Genomic DNA, 11,928 nt, shown 5'->3' with positions numbered 1-11,928 from the left:
ATAAAAGAGAAAAATGGTAATTGGCGTACGACCGCTACCCTTCCGATTGGCTAATCAGCGTATCCTTATGCAAATTAACTGTCAGCCAAGATGGCGGCCGGCAGCCAGGCAGCTGGAAGCGAACATGAGGCTTGCCTGCTCCAGTGACTGCAGACTCCAACGTTCCCCGCCTGACTTCCCGGACTCTGAGCTGGCAGTTTGAAACATTCTAACAAATATAGCCGGCTGGGATCTCAGAGCTGAAGTTATACATTGTTTCGATTATAGAACGGCAAACAAACCAGCAGCGGAAGCCTCAGAGCTAGAGCCAGAGCTAAAGCTGGCCCAGAAGAAAAAAAAAAAAAAAGAAAAAAAGGAGTGGTTGGGAGCTTCAATCAAAACCCCTAGCCTGAAAGCAGCCCTCAGCCCCTCACCCAGACTGGCCAGGCACCCCAGTGGGGACCCCCACCCTGAAGGGTGTGTGACCAGCTGCAAACAGCCATCATCCCCTCATCCAGGCTGGCCAGGCACCCCAGTGGGGACCCCCACCCTGAAGGGTGTGTGACCAGCTGCAAACAGCCATCATCCCCTCATCCAGGCTGGCCAGGCACCCCAGTGGGGACCCCCACCCTGATCCAGGACACCCTTCAGGGCAAACCAGCCTGCCCCCAGGCCTCTATCCTATATAGTAAAAGGGTAATATGCCTCCCAGCACAGGGATCAGCGGAGCAGTGAGGCCTCCTGGCACCAGATCAGCATGACAGGGGGCAGCGCCCAAACCCCCTGATCTCCCTGCAGCTCTGTGTGTGACAGTGTGTGGCGTCCCAACCCCCTGATCGGCCCTGCTCTGTGTGTGACAGGGGGTGGTGCCCCAACCTCCTCCCCCCCACGGGCCCTGCTCTGTGTGTGACGGGGTAGAGCCATAACCTCCCCATCGGCCCGGCCCTGAGTGTGACAGTGGTGGCGCCCCAACCCCCTGATTGGCCCTTCTCTGTGGGTGACAGGGGGCGGTGCCCTAACTCCCCTATCAGCCCTACTCGCCCTACTCTGTGCGTGACAGGGGGGAGCTCCCCAACCCCCTGATGGGCCCTGCTCTGTGCATGAGAGAGGGAGCTCCCCAACCCCCTGATGGGCCCTGCTCTGTGCGTGATGGGGGGGGGGGGGCAGTGCCCCAACCCCCTGATTGGCCCTGCTCTGTGAGTGACAGGGGGCAGCGCCCTAACCCCCTGATTGGCCCTGCTCTGTGCATCACAGGGGGTGGCGCCGCAACCTCCCCATTGAACCTGCCTTGAGTGTGACAGGGGGCGGTGCCCCAACCCCCCAATCGGCCATACCCTGAGTGTGACTGAGGGTGGCATCGCAACCTCCCAATCCGCCCTGCTCTGTGCATGACGGGGTGGCGCCCCAACTCCCCAATCGGCCCTGCTCTGAGCCTGACCAGGGGCTGCACCTAGGGATTGGGCCTGCCCTCTGCCACCCGGGAGCAGGCCTAAGCCAGCAGGTCGTTATCTCCCGAGGGGTCCCAGACTGCGAGAGGGCACAGGCCGGGCTGGGGGACCACCCCCCCCCCCCCCCGAGTGCACAAATTTTTGTGCACCGGGCCTCTAGTGTAATAATAAAGTTTGAAGCATAGAAATTAAAACCACATGCATGGCCCTAGTCAGTTTGGCTCAGGGGGTAGAATGTCACGTGTGGACTGAAGGGTCCTGGGTTCGATTCCAGTCAAGGGCACAAGCCTTGGTTGCAGGCTCCCTCTCCCCACCTCCCAGGCCTTGGTCGGAGCTCCAGCAGGAGGCAACCAATCAATGTGTTTCTCTCACATCGGTGTTTCTCTGTCTTTCCATTTCTCTTCTCATCTCTAAAAACCAATGAAAAAATATCCTCCAAACAAACCAACCAACCCACAGGCATGAGTTTTTGAACAGGGAAATGCTGACCCCTTAGTAAAAAGTCTTAAAATACCTTATACATTTGTGGAGGCCAAATGGCAGTTCATTAATTTAAGCAGCAAGGAAAATGTAGGAGTACACAGTTTTCTTTTAAATTCAAAAATATGGTTTAAGACAGCCACCCTAACTTATAATTAACTAGTTCTTACAAAATAACTTCTAATGATAAGATCTAGGAAAAGACCTATTAAAAATGTTCCTAATGAAAGCACCCAAAATTCTTTAAAGCAAAAATATACAAATATTGATTGTCAAACTGCGGCGGGAAGGCCGGGGAAGGTTGGGGAGCAGGAGGGAGGGGGGTAAGAGATCAACCGAAGGACTTGTATGCATGTATATAAGCATAACCAATGGACATAAGACACTGGGGGGTAGGGGAGGCCAGGGGATTGTCAAGGCGGGGGGGGGGGGGGCGGCGAGGAGGGGGGAAGGACACATATGTCCTTTGTAATACTTTGTAATACTTTTAGCAATAAAAAAAGAAAAGAAAAAAAACAAAAAAAGAAAAAATATATACAAATGTTATGTGGAGTTATAGGATGAATGTGTTTTATGGTAAGAAAATGCTACAAAATACCCCCCTTAAAACAGAGGATAAATATAAAACGCATGTACAAACACCTGTAGGAGTAACTGCACAGTGGAAAAGTCCAACAAAGTTTAACGTAATTTCATAAAATAACAAACGTTCTCAGTTTTTAAGTTCCTGTGTAAATTTAGTTTTCACACTATTCCACGGGATTCCATAAAATATCTGTCCCACAGCTGCAATTAACATTACAATCATTTAAAAAAGGCATACATCAAAGCCAATGTCCCATAAGAATGAGGCTATCGTGGGAGCTGACCAATGTAAGACGTACTTGGGGCCCGGCTCTATTCCAAACACCTGCACGTGGGCAATGAGATTTGGCTGAAGTTTAACCACGAGACCAGCTTAGCGTCTCTCCTAAGTTGGCTGCGCTGCAAAGCAGGTAAATGGAGCAGTTAGCTCCCGGACCCAGAGAGGACAAGACAGAGCCAGCAGCCATTCTCCTTTCCACTGAAAACTAAGGACACACTCCCACAGCGGCAGCCTCGCACACGCACTGTGAGCCCACCCCCCTCGGACCTTCCAGGCCAATGGTGGGTCTGCTGTTATGCCCAGAGTTCGGGGTCCCCAATAATCCACCACCAGGGAGCCTTTTCCGATGCAAAAGCAAAGGGTCTTTTATTCAAGCCCGGGACTTGGTCCCCTCCTGCCTCCATTACTGGATGCAAGAGAGAGCCCCGAGTTCTAAGAGAACAAAGAATTTATAGGACTTGAGTCAGGGGGTGGGGGCTCACTCGGACCACTGATTTGGCCGATTCTGGTTGGTTGAGTGATGGCCGGGGGGGCTAATGACGCAAGGGTAGGGTGCAGCTAGGGTCTGGTTACACAAAGACAGGAGGTGGCTAGCATACTTTTGGCCTTGGGCTAGTTTTCTTGCGTTCCTATTGGCTGAGATAAGGGCAGGCTTTTTCTTGGAAGAGGGGTTAAGGACACAGCTATCAGTCCTGTTCTGTCCTTTCATCTGCCGCTCAGGTACTGGGAAGGAGAAGAAACAGTTATCCACCCCTTAGCCCCAGTACTGCGTCAGATCCAGCTATTGGCCTCAGGGAGGATGGGGGCACCTCAATGCCCGACCCAGGCGAGTTCACCCCACAGTCAGAGTGTGCCAAGGCAAGAGGGAGAGGCCAACGTCCGTCCCCAAACCCACGGAAAGAAAACCTGCGGAGACCGGGGTGGCGACCCGCGGGCATAAGGTCAGAAGCCTGGCGCTGACTCCGGCCTCCCGTGGCCACGGGCGCCCCCTCACCTCTTTAGTTTTCCTCGGAGGGGCTCTCGGCGGAAAGTAGACGAGCTCAGGCAGTTATGGGCCGCTCCTCTTCAAATATGGGGGACCTCGCACTCACGCTGACACCGCAGCCACGGCCTCTGTGTCACTCCCACAAGCCATTACGCCCCCCAGTGACTGACGGGCCCCACCCCACAAGTCCCGCCCCCGCCCCTTCTTCCGTCCCCTCCCGCCATTGGCCGGACCCCTCCTGCTGCCCATCCCCCAATTTCCACTCCTGATTCTTTCCTGCTCCTGCTTCCCCCGACTCCACCTGCCTCTTTTTTAAAATTTATTTATTTATTTATTTATTTATTTATTTATTTATTTATTTATTTATTTATTCTTAAATCTTTATTGTTCAGATTACATTTGTTCCTCTTCCCCGCCCCCATAACTCCCCTCCTTCCAGTTCCCGCCCCACCCTCCGCCCTCACCCCCCACCCACTGTCCTCATCCATAGGTGCACGATTTTTGTCCAGTCTCTTCCCGCATCTCCCATTCCCCTTTCCCCCCCAGGAATAGTCAGTCCATTCCCTTTCTATGTCCCTGATTCATTATAATCACCAGTTCATTCTGTACATCAGATTATTTATTCACTGGATTCTTAGATTCACTTGTTGATAGATGCATGTTTGTTGTTCACAATTTGTATCTTTACCTTTTTCTTCTTCCTCTTCTTAAGGACACCTTTCAGCATTTCGTAAATACTGGTTTAGTGGTGATGAACTCCTTTAGCTTTTCCTTATCTGTGAAGCTCTTTATCTGACCTTCAATTCTGAATGATAGCTTTGCTGGATAAAGTAATCTTGGTTGTAGGTTCTTGGTATTCAGCACTTTGAATATTTCTTGCCATTCCCTTCTGGCCTGCAAAGTTTCTGTTGAGAAATCAGCTGACAGTCATATGGGTATTCCCTTGTAGGTAATTGAGTCTCTTTCTCTTGCTGCTTTTAAGATTCTCTCTTTGTCTTTTGCTCTTGGCATTTTAATGATGATGTGTCTTGGTGTGGTCCTCTTTGGATTCCTTTTGTTTGGGGTTTTCTGTGCTTCTTGGACCAGTAAGTCCATTTCTTTCACCAGGTGGGGGAAGTTTTCTGCCATTATTTCTTCAAATAGGTTTTCAATATCTTGCTGTCTCTCATCTTCTGGCACTCCTATTATTCTGATATTAGTCTGCTTGAAGCTGTCCCAGACGCTCCTTACCCTATCTTCACACTTTCGGATTCTTTTTTCATTTTGCTTTTCCAATTGGGTGTTTTTTGCTTTCAAATCTTTGGTTTGATTCTTGTGCTCCTCTGGTCTGCTATTGGGTATAATATTCTTTATTTCAGTCCGTGTATGCTTACTTTCTAATTTCTTTATCGTAGCATTGAGGGTCTCATTAGTTTTCGTGAGGCTCTGCTCAAGTTTATTGCAAGCCCTCAAAATTGCGATTATTAGCTCCATATCCTCCATTTCTGTCATGTTTTTTTGTCTCCGCATCTTTTATGCTTTCTTGGTGCAGCCCCTTGTGGTCTTTGTGCACAGTCTTGTTCTAGTTAAGCCTTAATTGTTGTAGTTAATACTAGAGGGATTTGACCACCAGGCCGACTGGCTGTGGGAATCAGCTGTGGGAAAACTTCTGTCCTCTGGGGAGGTGCTAATCTAGCCTTTGCCTGAGGTGATCCGGCAAATGGCTCTGCGCAGGGCTTGGGCAGGGCGGGATCAAGTGGGCAGGTGGAGGGAGCAGCTACGGCTGCTCTCAGTCCATCCCCAGGGGCTCCGCCTCTCTGTCCCAGCAACTGCTGCAAACCTCGGAGGGACCGTATACAGACAGTCCCGCTTCTCCCGTTTGAGTCTGGGTCCCTAGAGACTCGCCTGGATCTGTAGCCCAGAGTCTGAGACTCCCTCCGGATTGAAAACGACAACCGCGCCCTCAGCCACCATACCTTTAAATTTTCCACACTGCGCCTCTTCTGAGCCTCGTAATGCTGTTGTTTTTCCTTCTAGTTGAAGAGTCTCTCCTCAGCCAGCCTCCCTGTGGTTCTGGTTGATGTCCGTTCCGTCTTTTAGTTGTATTTTTGAAGTGGTTGTTTGCGGCAGCAGTCTCCGGTGTTTACCTATGCCGCCATCTTCGATTCTCCCTGCCTCTTTTTAATGAGAGTTTCGTGTCCAAAGCTGGAAGTGGAGCCCTAGCTGAGGCACCTGGATTCGGAAGGATGGAGATAGGGTAGGGTTACCGCAGGGTGAACACGGTGCACTAGAACAGTGACTTGCAATTGGTGTGCTAGGAGAATTTTTAAAACATGCAAAACCTATTTAGTCAGGTGTACTGACCTCTTCCCTTACATTAAAAAAAAAAAGACAGCTACCAGAATAGTCATCCAGTGAAAGGACAAAGCAGAAACACACCCGCCTCCCTTTTCAAGGACGGAGCAGAGACACAATCTCCTCCCTCTCCTCTATCTTGTCTTGCAAGGCTGGGCCCTCAGCCCAAGCCGCCCCCCCCACCCCCCCTTTTCTGAGAGTGACCACAAGAATACTGGCATTGTCCTAACTCCCCCAACCACCACCTGAGTGGACCAATGAAGCTCCAGAAATGCAGCTAAGGTACTAATAAGTCTATAGTGGAGCACGGCTCTAACCTTCAGAATGTGTTGGTCACTCCCTGACCCTTATGCTGTAAAACCCTGACCTAAATGACCAATCTCTGTAACTCACGTCACCCCTAAAGCCCACCCAAATAACTTGCCCTATATAACCTTTGTTCTCCCGGGCCACGCTCTCGTCTCTTCTCACCGCTGCGTTGGACAGAGACTGGGAGCCAAACCTGGGTTTGAATAAAAGACTCTTTGCTTTTGTATTGAAAAAGGCTCCCCGGTGGTGAATTATTGGGGACTCCGAACTCTGGGCATAACACCAGTATAAATAAAAATTATACCGAGCAGCTTCCGCAGCTCCTGCTCTGGTCCGCCTCTTCCTGGAGCCGCTTGAGGGGCGGGAAGCTGCTGGTTCCCCTCGGTCTTACCCACAACACCCTCCCTGTGAGGCTCTCAGTCCGCCCTGCGCGCTCCTCCCCAGGAGCCAAGCCAGCGCCCTGCCCGCCCGCCAGGCCAGTGCTGCCCCAGCCCTCCCTGGCCGCCTGAGGCTGCCCGTGCAAAAGAAATAAATGAATTAAATGAATTAAATATTGTCTTGTGTAGCATTAAAAAAATCAATAAAAATTTAAAAATAGCAAAAAAAATTATACCAACTTTATGTCAGATCAGCAAAAAAATATATTTTTGGTGCACCACAAAATTTTACTCATTAGTTTATGTCTCTACCATGAGATCAAGATGAAAAAACATTGAAAATCGCTTACCTATATCTTTGACTGTCCCTTGGCCTGTCCAGGGGTTGTGACACGGCTTTTACAATTTCTATTTCTAACTCCCTTTTGTTCAAAACTGCATAGAGAGAGAGCTAGATGGAGGACCAGTCAAAAACAAGAAAAAGGAAGGGGAAAGGGTACTGAAACTGAGACTCTGATGCCAGCGTCCATAACCGGCTGTGAGTTTATTTGAGCCAAACTGTCTACATATGCCGGGAAGCAGAACCTCAAGGAATTCAGATAATGCTCTGGAGAATGGCGGGTTACATCTGTATTTATACATTGCAGTCAAAGGAGGGACGTAGGTGGGTTACATGAAATCCATTGGTGATAGATTAGGGAGCTGGGAGAAAGCAAAGTGGGGGGAGGGGACCCCTGGATTGGATAAAAAGTAAAATGATGGACACATATTTAGGGAGGTGCAGGAACAATTTACATGATAACGAAGGAATGTCCTGGTAACCAGCACATTTGGTTGTGCCCCAGGGGGTCAGAAAAAGGGAAAGTTATCAGTTACCCAGACACTTCAGGGGTATGTTATCCTAGATCAGTGATGGCGAACCTATGACATGCATGTCAGAGGTGACAAGTGAACTCATTTTTTTGGTTGATTTTTCTTTGTTAAATGGCATTTAAATATATAAAATAAATATCAAAAATATAAATCTTTGTTTTACTATGGTTGCAAATATCAAAAAATTTCTATATGTGACACGGCACCAGAGTTAAGTTAGGGTTTTTCAAAATGCTGACACACCGAGCTCAAAAGATTCGCCATCACTGTCCTAGATGCAAAAAGAAAGATAGGCTCAGTTAAGGTAAAGGTTGACCTTGTCAGTGAAGATACCAGCCTGGGATGTAACTTCGCACCATAATCGCTTTTAGTTCAAGTTTCATTTCAGACCATCCTGTGTGGTGACTTTAGGTCTCTGAGTTTGCAAGGCCGCCATGCAGGCCTCCCCTGTGCTGGTCAGGTCTGCATGTGGCCCATTTCGTCCACACATCCCCTTTTGGTCATAAATCAATCCAAAGGATGCATTGATGACCAACCTTTTGGTTGGATAACGGAGTCCCACGGTGCTAGGAAGGCTCATTCCTAGGATGTCTCAGTGTCAGCATGTCTTGCTGAAGAGGTGGACCACTGGGGATGGGGCAAGACCATAACCTTAGATGGCATTTAAGATTGAATTATTATTATTTAAAAAGGGCAGGTAAATGGGAGGCAGTAGGATCCTATATGTCCTTGTTAAAAAGTAGTCTGGATCATTTCTAATTTTTGAGCTGCCATGATCCGAGTCTTTTTGCTGTTGGTCAAGTTTTATTTTTCTGCAACTAGTATAGCATTTGCATAGGAACAGAAGTAACACTACTAAACCAATAACGCCAATTAGGAACAGAAAATGTCTAATACTGGACAAGGAAAGGTCTAAGGGGGACAAGCATCCCAGCCAACTGAAAAACCCTTTACATGTACCATCATAATTTTCATTAAGGTAATTGTATGTTTTCCTCCTTCACCCACTGTCATTTGTATCTTCTGATATGTTTGGCCAGATGAATTAAGGCTCTCTACTATTTCATTATCTAGAAGCTCTAATTTTTCTTCTGGCCAATTAGCTTCCATAGAAATGACTTCATGGGGAGGGTTGAGTTCAATTTCCCAATACATTGGTTTTTCAGTATCAATATCATCATAGGTTTTATGAACCTCAGGCAAAGTTATTCTGACTAAAATTTCAGTGTTACACCATAGTCCAGTATTATTTAATGTAAACTTGGTGATATTACAGTAAAAATCACTTAGTGTAACAGACAAGTTTTTAACCCTTCCCAGCAAAAACGCCCCTTTCCCATCCATATACCAGATACTGTTATTCGTTGGGGTAGATACCATAGGCCAGGACTGGGTGAATTCAATATTCCATAAGTACTGGGGCATAACCATTCACCTTTCCGACTTCCACAATCAGATAGTGAGATGGGTTCCCATTGTTCATTATGTTTAAATATGGCCCATCTACTTCCCATTGGAAGTATTCTAGTATTATTGAGGATGGTCCCTAATGCTGGCCAGTTGAACTACTGGGAATTTAAGCTTAGGGTTTAACCAAGGCACCTGGACTTTTAAAACACAATGTCTTAGATTGCATTTCCCATCCAAAATTTTCTAAATTCCTGGGGAACCTCCTGAGTCCCATAAGTCTGGCCTGGGCTTCTGCAGCCATTATAGTTGGGCATTGCTTCATAGCCATTTCAGATTCCTTTTGCATTAGCATAGACAATAGGCCCTGTTGAGTTAGGGTACAGCCACATTCCCATTGTTGGGTTTGTGCATGAATTTTTATAGTTTGTCGAGTCTGTTCTATCTATGAAACCAAGGCTTCATTGTCTCTCCATGCTGCTTCCCACCTTCTTCCTTCTTCCTGAAACAGCATTCCTTCTATATGATCTATTTGAGATAAAGAATCTTTTTCTAATGAATGATGTTCTTCATTAGCTGCAAATTCAGCTTGTCCCAGGATACCAAGGCCAGCCCCTACTCCTCCAAGTGTTCCCCTTTCACTCCTTTTATGGGGCCAATGTTGTTGAATCCACCAGGAATGTTGTTGCCATTGGGTAGTTATGGCTTGGGAGCAGTTAGGGTATACTGAGTGGACCCAAAAATGTTGAGTTTCCCATGCCATAGTTAAATAGGGTGAAGGTGACCCCCAAATGAGCTAGAGTTCCAGTATTCCATAGGGCTTCCCACAAGTGTCCAGGATGCAAGGATGGGGGTGGGGGGAGTTAGACAAATCTACAGACCAAGTGGTCCCAATAATTTCTGGAATGGGAATCCATTGATTTCTTTTTTGTTTCACAGACATCCAGCCACAAGAGCATGGCTGGTGAGTCTGAGGACAAGATATACTAAGACAGATAGGACAGGCTGCTGCAAGCCTTTGGCCATCATATCCAGGTGTTTTTCTTAGCTATTCATCATCCATCTCTATAGTTATACAATATTCATCCAGATTAGGTCCATATACAATATTACCAGTGGAATTATCAGGGAGGTATTCTTGGAGGTATTTGCCTAAGGTGAGTCCTCACAGTAGATATAGCCAGAAAAAAATGTACCAAAGCTCATATTGATAGTAGGAGAAGACCAATGTGTGGCCAACAAAGCATTAATTTCACTATCATACCTGATAATCAGAACATCATTGTGCAGTAGGTGGAAAAGATTAGCAGGTATCCAAGTTAAATTTTTCATATCTAATAAGGGAGGTTTGGGGAGGCAGTTATTGTTTCCACTAGGAAACCATAAGGATGATGATGATGATGATGATGATAATAATAATAATAATAATAATAATAATAAAAATCATTTTATGTACACTCAATCAATAACAATCAGATGATATAAAAATAAGGTTCAAGCAATATCAGTTGTGAGCATACAGGCTTTGTTGACATCGTTTTGGGATAGCTGTCTGCCTCTGTGGCCAGCAACTTCTCATCCTTGAAAAGTCTCTGCTGTTTCTCATCCTTGAAAAGTCTTTGATCTCTGCTGCAGACAGAGATGGGTGTCAGAGAAGGGAGTAGACGTCCATTCACAGTCAGGTGCCTTTTGTAAATGAGAAATGTGAATCCATGAACTAACTCCTTTAAGTTTAGGTGCACATGGGTTAGTTAGTAATACCTGGTAAGGTGCCCTCCAATGAGGTTCGACAGAGGCTTTTATTCGGTGTCTTTTCCAGTACATCAAATCTCCTGATTGTAAGCCATGACCTTTGAAATCTTTGTCTTTCGGGAGTGCACCATGAAATGAATCTGTTACCAATTTGTTAGTTCCTACAATGCAGAATGTCTGCTTTTTACTTTTCCTTGTATTTGGGAAACAAAAGATTTAAAAGTCAACAATATTTTAAGTAGAGTCATAATAGTTATCCTCAGTTCATTTAGTCCCACAGTTATTTTTATTTATCCTGATTATTTGCCAGTTGCTTTTGAATTCAGTCCTTGAAGTTCTATAAATCTTCATCCAGTTCAAAAATATTATGACCTGCTTATAAGCCTGCAATTTAGAGTAAATCAGAGTCCTTTTCATGGACTTTTCTAAACATATAATACACCTAAAAATGCACCAGAAGAAAGCTGTTCACGAATGACAAAATTTAAAAGTGGCATGGTTATAGATTTGATTAAAAAAAAAACCACTTTGCTTTTCTATAAAATATAGCATTCCAAGACAACAATTTCTTGGTAAGTAATAGTCCCTGTAAAATGAAAGAGAATAATATGAAATTTGTATTTGTAGATTCCATTGTAATTTCAGCATATAAAGAATAAATAACATGTAAGATTTTAAAATAAGGCACATAGGTTATTGTAAGCAGTGTATTGAGCATTGAAAATAATTCATAAACTCCCAAGATGCGAAATGCAAATACCCAGAGTATCACTGGCAAACGCCCCCACAGGGAATCATGACTCATGGCTTGCCCAGTGTCCCTGACTGGACACACACTACCCTGATAAAAATTTCCTGTTTTGAACTTGGCTCTGAATCTCTGCAAGTTCCTTTCTGAAGCAGAGTGCCTCAACAACGCATGTGATCTGTCCCCTTGCTCTTGATTGGAGTTCTGGTGCACAGTCTTTCTCAATTGGCTAATTCAAAGGGATGGGTTGGTCTCTGCTGGTTCAAGTTGGCGGCCCCCAGGGGAGCAGCAAGCCATGTGGCAAACATGGCGGCATGGCCAACATGGCGGCTCCCAAGTCACGCAGTCCAAAATGGTGGCTGTATAATCTG

Source organism: Myotis yumanensis, unplaced genomic scaffold (genome assembly GCF_028538775.1).
Source record: "Myotis yumanensis isolate MYYU_CA2020_CCGP unplaced genomic scaffold, mMyoYum1.0.hap1 SCAF_24, whole genome shotgun sequence".
Taxonomy (NCBI): Eukaryota; Metazoa; Chordata; class Mammalia; order Chiroptera; family Vespertilionidae; genus Myotis; species Myotis yumanensis.
This window is presented reverse-complemented; position numbering follows the sequence as displayed.